At 36.0% G+C, this 16,957-nt stretch overlaps 1 protein-coding gene across 1 annotated transcript in view; it reads right to left on the bottom strand.

Moving 5' to 3' along the window:
- Nucleotides 1-16,957, bottom strand: part of prok2 (prokineticin 2) — a 70,178-nt gene that overhangs the window by 43,792 nt on the left and 9,429 nt on the right. Inside the window, exons 3-6 of the mRNA XM_079628880.1 lie at nucleotides 16,473-16,574; nucleotides 9,264-9,303; nucleotides 8,260-8,328; nucleotides 4,659-4,736 (exon numbers count right to left, since the gene is read on the bottom strand). The gene's annotated coding sequence lies outside the window, so the exon portion shown is untranslated. The remainder of the gene's footprint in view (nucleotides 1-4,658; nucleotides 4,737-8,259; nucleotides 8,329-9,263; nucleotides 9,304-16,472; nucleotides 16,575-16,957) is intronic.

Raw genomic sequence — 16,957 nt, 5'->3', positions numbered from 1 at the left:
ATGGTTGAGCAGATGTTTGTTAGGCCAACAGCATCATTGAGGGTTACAGCAGTCTGCCCAAAAATGTGAGCTCTCCAATGCCTGATCACCAGACACCGCATTCCTTGGATGTGACAAGTGTCAAGGAGATTATTTACAAAAGAGCTGATGGGAAAGAGTTTTCAAGAACTAGCTGAGACCATGAGGGTGATTGTCATTAATTCTGTGGAGACTAAAACAAACATTGTTCATTTATTTTAGAAATCTAATGTTATTTGCCTTATGGACAACATTGTCTAAAGTATTAGATCCTGAATCATATGTGAATTATTATGTCTACCATAGTTTTCACTTTTGCAGATCATTAGACATGGCATTTGGACAATTACAAGACATGGTGTTGTTAAAGATGAAGATTGTTTTTGTTAACTCAAGAGAGGTCTGGATAACAGGGGATCAATAAATTCATTATTTAAATTAAAGATAACTTTAAAGAAATGCTCCTTTGATAACAAATGGGTAGAACCGAGAATGGGACATAAGGAGTGAAATAGGAGATTTTACAAATGCTACATTACTTACAAAACACAACCTCACAAACAATGAACACCCGCTTACTGATTTTCAACCCCGAGGGATAGGATCCTTTAACATCAACGTTTATTTTAGTTTATTATTTTGGAGCCGGGAACTTGAAGTAGTTAAGTACTTACTTAACGAGTCAAGGCATCGGTGAAGACTTATTAGTTTTTCTTTTCTTAGATGATTGGGGTTAATTTTAGATGCTTACACATAGATGTTAAAGACACATAGTATACGAGGACATAACATGGGTTGGGGTTATTTGTTTGTTTTGGTTTTCCTTTGTGTTTTTTTGTTTTGTGTTTTCCTTTTGTTTCCATTGTATCTTTATTTTGTTTATTTTGTTTTTCTATCGTATCTTTCTTTGGTCTGCTTTTCCTTTTCCTCACTATCGCTTCATTAGGTGGCCACTGGTGGAGTGAAGGTGTGGAACTGACTGTCGTAGTTCCAGTGGAGGGACTGAAGACTGAAAATTGACTGTTTAATGTTATTTTTTAGTATTATTTTTCTTTATTAATTTTCTTTATAATTTCATAATGTATTTTGTGAAGTCAGACTATGTTTGTACATGTGTACTGAACAGAGAGCTGGTAGGGCTATATTTTGCTTAGAGGTATGTGTGCTATGTAACATGTTCTTTGCAGGGAAAGGAATGTTTCCACTGATGCAAGCATATCACCAAAGTAAACAACAAGGGTGACGTGTACAAATGACATATACGTTTCAATTTTAAGAAGCTCAAAGCAACGTTTTGTTACCTTACATGGAAGTTGTAAGTCTCTCTGTGATGTATATAAGCTAGATCTTACTGCACCACTTCAGAGAAACACGGAGAAGCATTAAGGCATGATGAGGGGTGAGAGGAAGGAGGAAACATAGAGATTATGGGGTAAGGGAGGAGAAACCCAGGAACCATTTACATCTAGCATGATGGGGTGAGAAGATAGATAATGGGGAATAGAGAAATCTAGAATGAAGACCTCCTCTCATGTAGCCTTATTCTTATATGCCTGTGTTTCTCTCTGTCTGACACATGACACGTTCAAATAATAAATCTCTTGGCAAGATATCAGGTGTAGCTTCCGTGATTCAACAATTATGGGGGAAGCACGATTTTTAGAATCTACAATCTGCATTTGTGTTCTGAAGATGAAGGAACGTCTTACGGGTTTGGAACGACATGAGGGTGAGTATTAAAGAATTAATTTTTTTGGGTGAACTAACCCTTCAATTACATTTATGATATAAATTTTACCGTTACATATTTTATTGTTATTCTACAATGCTATTATATTTTGTGCAGTTAGCTTATTTTGTTGTCAATAAAAAAAGCCTGAAAAGGTCACTGCTAAATACCTATAAGTAGACCTATATTGTGGAATTCCTCCGTGTTTCTCACTGACGCCCTCAACTCGTAAACTCGGGGCTTAAAGAAAATCCCAAGCTTCTCACTTCTCACTCGTATTTACTTCATGCGAGTTCGACTCATAAATACGATCTTTTCCGACATGACCACCATAAGCACATCATTTAAAGACATTTTTTATAAGTATTTATAAACAAAAGTCAACTTAAACACAGCTCAAGCATTGTACTGCTTTCGTAATAGTGGACCTTGTTGCCAGCACAGTAATGTATTTTCAGCCTCATAAAGGGCTTATTAATATCCCATTAGTGCCTCTCTCTCTTCTATTTCTCTCAGCGTGCCAGGTGTTTGGCCTCCTTCCCCCACCCCGCTTCTCTCCTGCATTATCTCAGAGTTATTAGCGCTGACATTTTTTGACTTCAGACCAAGGAGTGATGTGAATGGCTAAAGAGGACCATATGAGCAGAAATCCAGTAGAACTGCAGTATTGAATCGTAAAATTCAGCGATACGTATTTATCTAAGCCTTCTCTGTAGTATCATGGTTTGTTAACAAGACCCCCATAATCCAGTGCCATAATCCTTTATTATGCTTGAGTAAATGGAGCAGATGGTTTAGAGACGGGATTTAAGCAAACTTGTCTTGCAGTAGAGATGATTACATAGCAGCTCTTTTGTAGCCTATGAAGGACTTACAAAGAATTAGTGGGGAGCATAAATGTTTAATGCTAAACAGAAACCTAACTTAAAACAGATTTGCCAAGGTCTCTAATGAGAAATAAGGACATGTTGGGTTGACTCAAGCACTATATTTCAGACTGATCTGCTGTTTGGGAAGGCAATCTTTGAGACGGTTGGGGAGGTAATTATACCCAACCATTTCGATGATAGACTTTGGCTCAGACATTTCAGAATGATTAAACCAACATTTGAGATGCTGTGCAATGAAAATAGTCCAATCACATCCTTTGTTGAGGCAAAGTGTTTTGTTGCGCATCAGATTTATTCAGAAAATGTGTTTCAATCATCGTTTATGCGCATGTCTTCTTATAAAAAAAAAAAAGATGCACCTTAATTGATCACATACTATTTTTATGCACATTTTTGGAATTTATGCACATCTTTAACCCAAAATTTCACATATAAATAGGTGGATGGAAACATAGCAATAGAGACCTTGAGCAAAGTCTAAAGCCGGGTGCACACTGTGCGATTTATAATAGTCCTTTACGAATGTTGCTTGTCAGACTGTACGAACATGATCCTCGCTGTGAGCCATGTCACACTGTAAGATCTCAGTTGTCATTTATGTCAGATTGTACGACAGTCAAGACGCGTTAAAAAACGCACGCACGCAAGAAAACTTGTCCGGGGGTTTTACATCATCAATTAATGATGCGTTCGGTGATTTGAGCTGCATTACATCTGGGATTGAAATGGTGGCTACAAAGAAATCTCTAACGTTTATTTTGGCCATGGCTTGTCTTGAAAAACGAAGACAATTTGACGGTCGTCGTAGGAGAAGTCGCACTGCAGGACTGGGAGTCAAATCTTCTGACACTGCCAGAATTTCATCACGGGTCAACTTTGATCTCAATGGTCATTTATCAGCTGTCGGTGAACATGTCAAGCTAACGATCAAAGACTTCAGATTTTAGCCTAGGATCAGAGGATTCTTTTAGGATTTGCAAAATTCCGCCAAAATCGTGGCGAAAATCGCAGTGTGCACCCGGCTTAAGACAGCATTGCAATCCCAGAATGCATTGCAAGTTCATATACAAACATAATAGAAATAAAAACAAATATTAAAAGAAAATACACAAAAATATACTACTAATTAGTTCAACAATTTATAAAACTAATAAAAATTATTACTGATAACTAATAATAACACACATTGTATAATATTTGTGTTTGATGCATTTTTTTCTTATGCATGAGAGTATTGCATCATTAGCTCTTTGTATTTAATTAAACTTTTTTTTCAATTGCATAAAAAATGTGTGTTATTTGTGTCATGTATCCGATTGCGTTTAAAGTCCCCATGAAATCCAAATCCAAACTTTTTGACCTTTTAGTATTAATATGTCAGCCTTACTGTCATCTAAAAGCTAGTGTGCTCTAAAACAATCTCAAAATCCACATTTAGAAGATATAAGCGTTCGAAACTTGCAGTCTCTCACTTCCGCCAATATGGATCAATGATTTTGATGACATCACTCTGCACTTCAGCTTCTAATCAGACATAACCCCCAACATTATAAATAGACGCTGAAGCTGCGGCTGGAATCGGTCACTTGTTCACACAATTACTATTTTCTACATGGTGAATGGCACTATATATGTGACAAACTATGAAAACAATGATAAGAGTTCCAACACGAAGTTTAATGATAAGCAGGCAAACTGGCAGAGCAACACACACTAAATGTAAGAGTGACTGAACAATGACAGACTGTAAAGGGAGAACTGAAATAGTGACTCAAACAAGACTAAGACAAACTGGGACAATATAGGGAACGATTCAGACAAACACACTAGGTATTGAAGCAGAACTACAGAATTAATATTTCGCTATCCATTTAAGCTTGCATGTATTTTTTTTTCTTCAGTTTCCTCACTTAATATATTCAGTTGGCTTACTGCAATTCAAAAACAGACTGACAGAAAAACACAGATTTATGATGATTTATTTTTTACGAAAATAAAATAGAAAATTATAGTGAAATAACCTTTACTCGCTGAAGGAAACATCTTTGTCTGGATAGTGCCATCACGTTCTGGAACTGGTACCCTCGGTAGGTGTCAAACTGAGGGTGAAAAACACAAGCACACAGAGCACATCAATTATTTCTTGCTGTGTTCCCCGTGCTATCAGGATGGTTTTGTGTGGGTGTTTGGCAGTTAGGATGATGCAGAGAAAGTGTAGAAGTGTCTTCTGGTGTCATAACGGATTGCTGAGTGCCTCATAGCATGTGAAACCTCATGAATACAGAAACGTCTAATACAATGAAGACCAGCAGGCATGCGTTTACATCCAACACCAATTATTCCACCCACTCTTTAGTGTTTTAATTTGTACGGCAGCTTTTGCCCTCTCATGTCCTTGTAACAATTTTTTTAGAAAATGTTTTTATGCTTTGCATGTCAAACAAAATGTTCTACATGGCAAATAAACAATGTTATGTCAAAAGCAAATGAATTCAGGTTTCACTGTATAATGTATAACATGCATTATATGTTTGTGAATTGTGAATGTATAGAACTATGTAAATGATTTGGCCTACATTTAGCTATGAATTATTGAATAAAGCATTTTACCCAAAATGGTAGCTTTGGGGTAAAGTGTGTCAAATGCATAGGAGTAAGATGTGCCATTGGCATAACCAATAGGCATAGCAAGCTTAGCCTCTAAATGCAGGAAATTAATATTCAAACCATTCATGATGAATATTACAAATATTACAAATACAAAAAAACTAAATAGCAGACATACTGAAATATAATTATTATTTTTCTTTCATTTCCAGAGCACAAATTAATTAAAATTGCACAGCTTACCCTATTCGCCCTCATTTATTTTTTTGACAATAAGAAAAAAAATGAAGAATTTCTGAACATGTAAGCTTACACATTTTGAAGTGTTGATGAATTTTTAAAGTGTTGGTGGTGTGTATGGTGCATGCAAACGAGTTCATGGCTGAAATGCTCAAACTCTGAACTGAATGGTATTTAGGGCATTAGCCAACCACAACAAAAAGCATTTAATCTTCAGCTTATTTCAAATAGCACATGCATCAGCATGCTCTCCGGCTCCTTGACTACCAAGGCTAATTATTTCTCCCCATCTCAAGTTCTACGTTTGGATCATATTTTCTGCAGTTTCTTCATTCTAAAAATGGTTCTGAGGTTCAGTAATTTAGTTAAAGTTCCAATAACCTAAATGAATGTCTGACTTTAATTAAATTTTAGCCTGCCTCTGAGACTCTGCTCATTTTAGAATGTTTCATCGCCCATTTATTTCAGAGTGTCATTGATTGTTTTTGCTTTGTTTGGACTGCAACTTCAATCTACTTGATTAATTTGGGCTGAAGTTTCAATCAGGCCATCACCAATGAACTGGGTTTTGCCACAGCTGCGGGTCTGGGACTGTGCTTTGGCAGAAGACATTAGTGCAATTAGTATTGCTCTGATAAAAAAACATCGTAAAATGCTATGGATATTTAAACTAATATCTGATCCACGCACAAACTAATTATTTATCTAATGTTTTGCAATTATATTGCAGGCATTTCGTTTAGTTGTTTTCATTTAAAAAGGGACTGATCACCCTAATTGTTAATTTACTCACCCTGGTGTTGTTCTAATGCTGTGGCCCTTTTTTCTTTTATGGACCACAAAAGGAGAATTTTTATCCATAATGGCAGTGAAGAGCGACCAGCATCAAGCTCTTTTTTAAAAGACGCTAAGTATCACAGAACGATCCTGCAACATGAATATTCCAAGTGTTTGTGGGGTAAAGTATATAAAATTGTATGTATTATTAAACACGAAATTCAACGCCTAGAAATCCCAAAAAGAAGTATCCTTGTACTTTCCCTCACTAAGTTATATCTCTGGAAACTCAGAACGACAGTTCACAGACGTGAACACTATAACAAACACAACGGATATACTCACCTCAGAGAAGAAGGTACAAGGTTCATGTCGCGTTTTTGTTAATTTTGATTTCTCACAATTGGGGTGCTTTTTCCTAAACTGCAGCGCTAACTGAGTCACAAGAACGCTCACGTTGTGCTGCCCTGCACTGAATACCAACGGCCAAGGCCTGATTTTTTGTTAAATAATGCATTAACTTTAATATTGTATACCCCAGCACAGTTGGAATATACGACACGTGTTGCATGGGATCGTTCTAATATGCTTTTGCGTCTTTAAAAAGCTTGATGCTGGTCGCTACTTACTGCCATTATATGGACGAGTGTGAGTGGGACAAATAAATAAAAAAATCCTCTTGTGGTCCATAAAAGAAAGAAGGGCATATGACATTAGAACAACACCAGGGTGAGTAAATGATGACTTAATTTTCATTTTAGGGTGAACAATCCCTTAAATAATTTACAACCAGGTCAAATATACATACCATTTCAGTGCACAAGCAACCATTAATTGAGGGTCTAGATTAAATATATCTTTTCAAAATGTATATGGATAAATATGAATTTTGTATATAGATGTTCAGAGCCAATTTGATTTATTTTTTCATTTGAACTCAGTAACTCAACTTTACGTTCTCAGAATCACTTGAATGCGTATTAATAAACGTTCTATGATGGTTTACTGATGGCAGTTGAAGTGTTTTCATACAATTTTATTCACAAAAACAATTGCAGGTCAGCAGGTTTGAAGGGGTTTATTGCAAGTGTAAATACTAATATATTTGTATTCATAATAATGAATACAATTAATTACAACTAATAATTAGGCTAATATATTAGTATTATTTACACACGTATCCCCAGTAATATCATCATTAATAACTTAAAGTGTAGGCCAACCCGGACGTTGGCATCAACCTGGTTCCCTTGACAAAAACCCAACAGGATTTTTCCATTGGCTTTTGGATTATTGCAGAAAATAAGGTCTGTGACTAACAAATGTTTATGTTTCTTACACATTTTGTTCATGATCATGATAATCTTTTATGATTTAATTTTGAAGTGTAGATACAATCGGCAGAAGTCAAAACCTAAAACATAGGCTATAAACGAACTACACATTCACATGACTTCGTTGTCACCAAGCTTTGTGACAACTCTTTCAGTCTTTATTTAAATACATTTTCCCTGAAAGTTCGAGTTATAAGTATATAGTGCTAAATTGCCAACTTGTTTACAGGTTTTGGCCTACAAAAATATCTTATCCCTGACTTTACACTTCTGCTAAAAGAAAGAGGAACCTTCCATCTCATCCTTACACCTTGAAAATATTCATATTATATTTTCATATTCATATATTAGGCAACAAGTTTTGTTCCAGAGAGAACTAAATGAAAAGAAGGGTTGAAGACCCAATTGGGAGGTGTGGGAGAAATTAGCATCTCATTACTTAATGAGGGCATATAATAATCTTTTCGTATGCATTTATGCAACCGAGTTCCAGTGTATATTTTATTGTAATTTAATTTACCTCCCAAAACATACGATTTTGTTTTGGTTGTATGTTATATGTCTTTTATGAGACTGATAATAAACAAATATTTTCAGGTTGGGAAATTATGCGATTTTAGACAATAACTTGCATTGAAGCAGACTATAAATATGAAGGGCTTACCATGGAAATAATGTTTGGTTCTAGCAGCTCATGTCCTCTTGGCTGAGATTTTGACAGCCTTGGCTCCCACTGCCATAACAGAGGAACAATATGTACATCACGAAGGTCTCCAAAACAGCTGCAACATCAGATTTTTAGTGGACAGAAAGGTACGTCATGCACCCAATCCCTAATGCCACACTTTTCTCTTGAACTGAAACAGACGATTATCATTAATCACTGTCAAAATATGAAAATGAGAGGCTGAAGTTAGTCGAGTGCACTTCGACAGAATCCTTGATTTAGATCTAGATCTTAATAATTAAAATGCATACTTTATGCTCTGTATTTTACTCTCAAGTTTAAATAAAAAGATTGAGACTTTAATCTGGGGGTCAAATGTGCTGCTCTTGATGTTATAAGAACGTGAAGCAATATGCTTTATCATCGTTGAAATAATCTCTGGCTGGCTTGAAGTTGTCTTTCAAAATTGAAAAAGTCCAATAAACAAACATGCAAGACTCTCGAACAGAAAAAAAAAAAGTTTTGCCCTTGAGATATTTCACGTTTATCCTTTTGCTGTCAAGTGAGTCAATACGATGCTAATGTCTTCAACACCCCCCCAAGGTCAGGAATCCATCAATTTTGATAAACAGAAAGACCTTGACTGCACTGAAGCATCTGTCCCCCAAAAACCAATTGCAAAGCAATCTGCAAATCAGAGGCTCGCTGAATTTAAAGAGATTCACCTGGTTTCCGAATGTATTCACAATGACCAACATGTCTTAAATAATAAATAAAGCGACAAACTCATGCTGAGTTTTCGTGGCAAGACCACTCAAATATAAAAAAAAAAAATTATCTAACATTTGTCCTTTTGTCCATAGGGAGGTGTTTAATAGCGGTTAAAGATTAGGGCTGGTAACAAAGTGTGTAGGTAAAAAAAAACAAAAAAAACACACTAAATGATAGTTAACTAGTTAAAAGGTTAGTTCCCCAAAATTAATATTCGGCTATTTACTCACCCTCATATTAGTCTTAGACCTCTATGAATTTCTTCTTTTTCTGTGGAAGACAAATAAAAGAATCATAAGTTGTCTTATGTGCTGTATTCTACGTCTTTTAAAGCTGTATGATAGCTTTTTGAAACAAAAAGTAATCAAAAATCTTCACAGACACAGTAGCTTTAAAAAATGTCTAGATTGCTTCACGGTCCAAAAGAGGCCTTCCCAGATATTCTGGTCTCTATATGGTTCTATATCTATGGGATTTTTTATAGCCTATTTTATCAACATTTTGGAATATGTATCTGCTCACTCTGTAATAGGATCAAAACATATTGCCTTTAGACTCTGACCTCCTGTAAACAGCACATTGGCGCTGAAACATATATTTATACATAGACTTCTGTCATGGGCCAAGAGTGTGCTGGCATGATGGTAAATTGGGCTGACAAGGAAGGCCAGCAGGACCCGCGGCGGTCACATGGTGGTGATCATGTGACAGCCTGAGCCAGAGAAGAGTCACTAATGATTACATTTGCTGTTGTGCCTACACCTTCACACTGACCATCTCCTGCTCAATTCAGGATGAATGTATAATGTTTAGGTACAATGTAACCTTAAGGTAGATTCTGGAAGAATCCCCTGATGCATTTCAAATGTGCTAAGAGTGCAGATACTGAGACATAATGTAATATTTATGCAATGGAAAATGTTGCTTACAACACACTACACAGTTTGAAGCCTATATATACTGTATGTTACTGTTAAGGCCATTGCACACTGAGTCCGAAATTCTCATCCGAAATTTTCGCACGTTAAAAAAATAAATACGACCTCACGTTATGTCAATCACGCTTGCACACTGCCTCTGAAACTTTCGTCCGTCATAAAAAAAAAAAATCGAAACGGGTTTGATTTTCTGCGTTTTCGCATCCGTAACAATTCAGAGCCACAGAATCACGAATACGAAAAAAACGCATACGAAAATTTCGGACTCAGTGTGCAATGGCCTTTACTGTTCTTTTTATTTTCAAAAATGGTACATTTAACAGTATTTTACTGTAAAATTACATGAATGGGAAGTTAGATCGATTGCCGTTTTCCCTGTGGGGAGTTAGGGAACTTACTATTAACCAATTAACAGTTTTTATCATAGCATTTTTACAGTCTTTACAGTTAAAATAACAATAATGTGGACCAAACAAATAGACTGAGTCAAGAAAAAGATGGTAGATACTTGCCCCGATATAGTCTACTGCACATTTTGCTAATGTAATATGCAATGCTGAATTTGCATACTGTGCACAGAGTACATACTGCTAATAATAAGTCAACAGTTAGAGTACAAACAGCATTTAATAAATATGTCATCAGTGGCATGACTTGATACTGTGATGGTTTTATCACAACATGTAGTCACCCTAATGTAGGCAGTCTTGTGTCAACACCCTCATGTCATTCCAAACCCGTAAGACTTTCGTTCATCTTCAGAACACAAATGCAGATCTTTTTGAAGAAATCTGAGAGATTTTTGTTCCTCCATTGACAGTTACGCAACTTACACTTTCACGCTTTAAAAAAGTTCATAAAGAGATTGTAAAACTAATCCACATGAATGGAGCGGTTTAGTCCAACATTTTCTGAAGAGACACGATCGCTTTATATGATGATCAGATTGAATTTAGGTTTTTATTCACATAAAATATTGATCAACAACACACATCAGTTGTGGTAAACTGAATCTCAAGCATGTTCGCTTGACATGAGAGAACCAATGAGGTTCATTGTTGTGTTACGCAGCACGTTTGAGCTTCAGCAAGAACCAATGAGGTTCATTCTCGGGTTACGCAGCACGTTTGAGCTTCAGCAAGAACCAATGAGGTTCATTCTCGTGTTACGCAGCATGTTTGAGTTTCACTAAGAGGTTTGTTCTCACGCGTCAAGCAGATTCGGTTGAGCTTCAGTTTATATTCACTGATCAAGGTTTATATGAGAATAAAAGCTTAAATTCAATCTGTTCATCATATAAAGCGATCGAGTATATTTAGAATATTTGGACTAAACCGCTCAATTCATATGGATTGGTTTTACAATCTCTTTATGAACTTTTTGAAGCGTCAGTTGCGTAACGGTCTACGGAGGGATAGAAATCTTCAGAACACAAATGAAGAAAAGTCTTATAGGTTTGGAATGATATGAGGGTGAGTAATTAATGACAGAATTTAAATTTTTGGAGAACTAACCCTTTAAAGGGGCCACCAACAAACCACTCTGTCTACTGCTAACCAAGTGCAGCACTGTTCAGTGTGTGGTCACAGCCTCGACATGCTTCCAATGGAAAGCCACCCAATCAAACATCTGATTCATCCTTTTTTTCCCTTTCTCTCTCGCATCTCTCACTTTGATGTGCCTTTCCCTTCCTCTGCAGCCAATTTATCCCTGTAGCAGAAGCCCCTTTGGCTGATGCGCAGCATACGCAGTAATAAAGAGCATCCCTCATTAAAGAGGTTCGCTGGAGGCATTATGACATTACTGTCCCCCAAACATGCAGATATGCACACACACTGATTCATTTCCTATTATGAGAAAATGTCTTTGAAGAGAATATGAGCATCTTCAAATATAGTCTCAGAAATCACTTTTTTGTGATTATACACGTGACATACAGTACAGTACCTGATTGCATTGATTCTGAAGCTGCCAAAATGCTTGAAATTCAGTAAAGCTCTGGAAACAAGGAATCTAATAGTAAATAGTTCTGGAAACGCATGCTTGAATGTTCAATAATAGTTTAAACAGCATCACAGAAATATCAACCAATATCAATATAGAATTTTCAGGAACTCTTCCAGAAATATTTGCTTTTTTAACATTCTTTAACATTTAAAGTTTTTAATTGAAAGTGTCAAAACTTTTTAAAAACTTTCTTAAAAAGACATCATGAAACATGAAAATAATCATCATAGATCAGAAAAGCTAAATGTAAGTCTAACATCTCCAGATATTTTTGTGTTGAGTAGAAATTTGATCCCTAGAGCATGATAAATGATCATAATCATAATATTACAGCAGAATTGTAATAAAAGCCTCAAGTTGGAGGAAGGCCATCTGTGCGTTTATGCTGTTTACTGGGTTAAACATATACATTACGCTCCAGGGCATCTGCATTCATATGAATCCCGGTGGCATCTGGTCACCTACTTTTTAAAATCATTCTCACAGATAGTGAACCTAAAAATAGACCATGCAAAGCCTAATTTTGAGGCTAAATATGGAGATTATTTCACATATGCCATTTTTCACAATGCCATTACTTATGACAATAATGACTTAACATGGATGCAGTAATGTGAAAGAATAATGTATTCCATTTTGCATTATAAAATTACCTCAGTCTTTGGGGGAGGCTACTGCTCTGTTCTCTAATTTAGAAAATGCTGCTGAAGCAGGAATTCTGATAAACTTGCATTATATTTCTGGAGCTGGAAGGTAAAACTGCACATCCTTTTCCTCTCTCTCTCTCTCTCTCTCTCTCTCTCTCTCTCTCTCTAGTATACATTTATTTCTTCTGTGGAACATAAAAAGATACTTTGAAAACTGTCTCACGTGTTTTTATGCAATGGAAGTCAATAGTCATAAAACCGGTTTGGTTACCAACATTCTTCAAAATATCTTCAGTCATACAGATTTGAAAAGTGAATTAGGCAAAACAAGTGAAAATTTTCGATTTGGGGGTTTTCACAAAAATGTGTTCATTAAGCCCTTGTCTAGTGATCCCTATGCTCCAAATAGCAATTACATATCTAAAAGTATCTTTATTTGTTTGTTTTTTGAGAGTAGTACCTTTCCTTTGTCCATGAAAAACGATCTCGCGCTGACTGACAGATCTGATGCGTGCGCGCAAAGACGCCTCAAACAGCGCGCGACCCGACCTGATATACACAATTACAGTATTTTAAAAAATCTGTCTAGGCGAGTATTCACGCAAACATTTTCTGTTATGTCTTATGTGAATGTTTGGTTAACTGTTGGAAAAACACCTGATGTGTAACATTATTTTAATCAGTGCGGTACAGTAGCTCTTAATATAGGCTGTGTCTGTTTCATTAATGTTAATCAAACATTTGTGGTTAAATATATATTTTTCTTATAGATATATAGGAAATATTTGGTTTTGACTTGGTGTGTGCCAAATGTGGTGTTTTACCAGGGATTTTAAGGTATGGTTGCTAATGCTAGGTGATTATGTTTTGAATCAGCCGTGAATCAGAATCAATTCTCGAATTATCTTGAATTATCTTGAATTAATGATATCTGCAATACAGTGTTGGTTCTGTTTACCCCAAGGGGGGTTATTGCTGTTCTCCCTGCTCTTATCCATGCTGGGCTGCATAGATGCGCAGGGAGTTCTCGCCCAGAACAGAACCATACCGCCAATCCAAACTATATGCAATTGTCAATCGTATTTGACGATAGTGGTCCTGACAGAACTAAGGGTTATAGAGTAATAGTACTTTCTGGTATTTGTGATGGCCATAGTATGGAAAAATATTAACTGAAGAGTTGATTTCAGTTCCATTTCAAGATTGTAATTTAAATTTTTGTTTCAATGCCAGACATTGATTTGACTCAACTCAAATGTCTATTGTTATGTGGATGACAGATGTGGGAAATATTTGGCCTGGATTGTCACAGCCCACAGTGTGTGACCTATATTAACAGGGAATCCCGTGGGTGCATGTGCGGGGCAGTAATGATGGATGTTTGCTTGAGCCAAGCAATGAAGCATAACACAATCTATTCTCCTGGATGGCCAAACACCTCAGGTAAAGGAAAGAACGGAGCCCCACGCTCGATCTCAAACACACATACTTGACGCACACACACATCAACCTCCTGGAAAGAATAGTTTTTCATCCTTGTCCCTTAGTGATATTTCACCTGCCAGAGGCCTGGCTTCTTTATTAGCTCTGATAGCTTTCCTGTTCTGTAGCTGATAACCTCACTTCCTGGTCCTTAGTCAATGTCACCCTATTGGGTTTCATCTCATTTGTCAATGTAGACTTTTCCCCTTGAGTCTATTGGCCTTTGTGGGCATCTGGAGAAATATCTCCAATCTGTCTTTTACAGTAAAAACGTCTGCATAAACGGCTCTTTAACATTTTCCTGCCTCGTCTTACGCTATATAGTGGGTTTATTTACAATGTGGCATCATAACTTGCCATTATAAATTGTAGTTATTAAATTGATAGTCTTTCTGACCACCTAATTATGTAAACAAACCCCTTAAAATATGACCAAAACAATAGTTGATCTTAAACAATGCCATGTAGAATGAAGTAAACACATTTATCTTATCCACTTCTTATGTGACACTTAATTAAGACATTACACTAACCACAAAGAAGTCTTTAAACACAAGGTGAAGGCTGATGATTTGTAATGGGGTACTAATTAAAAAGATAATTACACATGCATCTGTTGAAATATGGATGGCAGCAGAAGTTCCCTCTAATTAACCTCCCAAGGACGCTCAGTTATTAATGCTGTGAAATAAAGTGGAAGCGAGACGGACAGAGAGAGAGAGACACCTCAACTCGCCTTTCAGTGACTTAGCAAGAGAGAGAAAAAACGGGAGAGAAAATGGAAGGAAAAACGTGTAGCTATTATTAAATGCCTTTGTATTCTTTCTGGAGGATTTATGAAGTGCAGCAGGATTTCCTGTTGTGTAAAGTCAGGACAGCAGAGAATAGAAGATATGAAAGAGGTAGGAAGAGTGGTCCTAATGGACATGTTCTTTAAATATAGTGCAAAAAAACACTCGTGAACACATGTGAGGCCTTAAGTCAAACTCGTGGACCACGCGCCCAAAGCCCATAGAAACACGGAGTACATTTGTGCACACTGTTCAACTAAATTGCAAAGGCGTTGTGTTAAAAATAGAGGCCCAGCTGACAGCCTGAGGGGACAGAATGCACATCTACCAAAACTACTTCTTTTATAGTGCTTTTTCTTTTTGGCTAGGTAAATCCAGTAGAAAAATTTCACATGGAAAATATATTGCAAAGACGTAAAAAGAAACAACCGACAGTCAAATAAATTGTGTGTGTGTGTGTATACCGGTATATATGTGTGTGTGTGTGTGTGTGTGTGTGTGTGTGTGTGTGTGTGTGTGTGTGTGTATATATATATATATATATATATATATATATATATATATATATATATATATATATATATATATACACACACATACATACATACATGTTGCATGCATTGAAAACCTGTACCATACATTTGAAATATACCGTTTTAACAGTTTTCACAAAAATACCTTTGATATGATAATGAAAAATGATTTTTTTAGCATGAAATCAGCATATTAGCATGATTTCTGATCACGTGACACTGAAGAGAAGACTGCTGGAAAGTCAGCTTTGGCATTACAGAAATTAATTATTTAAAAAAATAATCAAAAAGTCATTTTAAATTGTGATAATATTTAACAATATTACTGTTTTGATCAAATATATGGATCCTTGATGAACATAAGAGACTTTCAAAAACAAAACAAAAAACAGTTTAAACAATCGTTGATATAAGGAATTATATACTATTTTAAGTATTTGTTTTACAATGTGAAAGGCTTAAGGCTACAAACTGAAACATGTCTTCAGATGTCTGCAAATCAATTATTGTTAGAGGCCATTCACACAATGCATTATTTGTTGGATTAGATGGCCGTTTTTAAAGGCAGTTTATTTTTTAAGTCTTGCAGCATGAATGCAGACTTTTAAAGACCCTTGTCAAAAAGTTTAACTTAAAATGTGCCTTGGGATCCATGATTCCCTGCATTCTGCTTCATTCCTCTGCTCGGTGTCAGGATTTTTTTAAATGCAACAATGTGTCCTGTGTGAACAGCTCATCACACAAGAGCGCTTCGGTTAGATTTGTTCTCTGCATTTTAATGTTTAAATAGCCAACATCAGGAGGAAGGTATCCAGTGTTTAATGTAAGGGTCTGGCCTATCAGTTAAACACATGCAGGGTGTTCTTTGAATGAATGAGGAGGACAAGCTGTGCAGTAGCACAATTTTGCCATTGTAAGGTTTTTGAGTAATCATATTTGTGTACACAGGCAATGATCCAGAAAACTAGAAAAAAGCAATTTCCCCCTTTTCCTTTGATTTTTTTACAATACTTCACTTCACTTCAGTCATCATTTACTCACCTTCATGTGGTTCCAAACCTGTATGTCTGACTTTCTTTCTTCTGTGGAACTCATAGGGGAATGTTCTGCTCTTTTCCAAATACGTTGACCAGGTGCTGCAAGCTGCAAAATGGATGAAAAAGTACCATACCATAAAAAAATAGTCAATACATCTTGTGCACTATATTTGAAGTCTGAAGTCATAAAACAGGCTGAAGAAGCAGCCGTTACTCCAGTCATCAGTGTCACATGATCCTTCAGAAATCATTCTGATATGATGATATGGTGCTCAAAAAACATTTCTTATTATTATTATCATCACAATTGAAAACCGTTGCACTTTAATATTCTTATTTAAATTCTATTTTTTCCAGGATTCTTTAATTTTATTTTATTTTTTTAGCGTGTAAAAGTCTTTACTTACACTTTTGATTTAATCCATCCTTGCTAAAGAATAGTATTCATTGTTTTTCAAAAATAAAAATCCTACTGACCCCAAACTTTTG

The sequence above is a fragment of the Phoxinus phoxinus genome (assembly GCF_949152265.1).
Source record: "Phoxinus phoxinus genome assembly, chromosome: 11".
Lineage (NCBI taxonomy): Eukaryota > Metazoa > Chordata > Actinopteri > Cypriniformes > Leuciscidae > Phoxinus > Phoxinus phoxinus.
The sequence above is the reverse complement of the archived record's forward strand: the minus strand, read 5'-3'. Positions and strand labels throughout refer to the sequence as shown.